The sequence below is a fragment of the Peromyscus leucopus genome, chromosome 1 (assembly GCF_004664715.2).
Source record: "Peromyscus leucopus breed LL Stock chromosome 1, UCI_PerLeu_2.1, whole genome shotgun sequence".
NCBI classification, from domain to species: Eukaryota; Metazoa; Chordata; class Mammalia; order Rodentia; family Cricetidae; genus Peromyscus; species Peromyscus leucopus.
This window is the reverse complement of record NC_051063.1, coordinates 187474962-187475482: the sequence shown is the minus strand read 5'-3', so window position 1 is coordinate 187475482 and position 521 is coordinate 187474962.

Genomic DNA, 521 nt, shown 5'->3' with positions numbered 1-521 from the left:
TGTTTGGATGTTTTCTTGTAAGCTTGAGGAATGAAGAGGGTGCGGAGGTGGGCCGGCTGTACATAGAAACAAACATAGGGGTGTGTGTGTGGGGGGGAGGTGGGGGAGAGAGCATGCACAGACCCACATGGTGAAAGGCAAGACACCTTCGGCGTGTGAGCGACCTGCAGAGACTCTTTCAGAGAAGACCAACGTGACCACTTCAGTCACATACTTAACGAGGGAGAACACCCCTTGACCATTAACGGTGTCAGCAACTGACCGACCCTCCACCCAGACACCGCACGTGCATATTCACCCAGAGCAAAGTGCAAACACACACACACACACACACACACACACACACACACACACACACACACACAGACGCACGCCGGGATCCAGAGAAGTCCTGGGAAGGGAGATGAAAGGCTGACCTCCCGTGGAGGGAGAGACAGACATGATCAGAAGAAAGGACCCCATGTTACAGAAGGCGAGACAGTCAGAACCTGGGAGCTTAGAAACCGCTTAGCGAGGCAGAA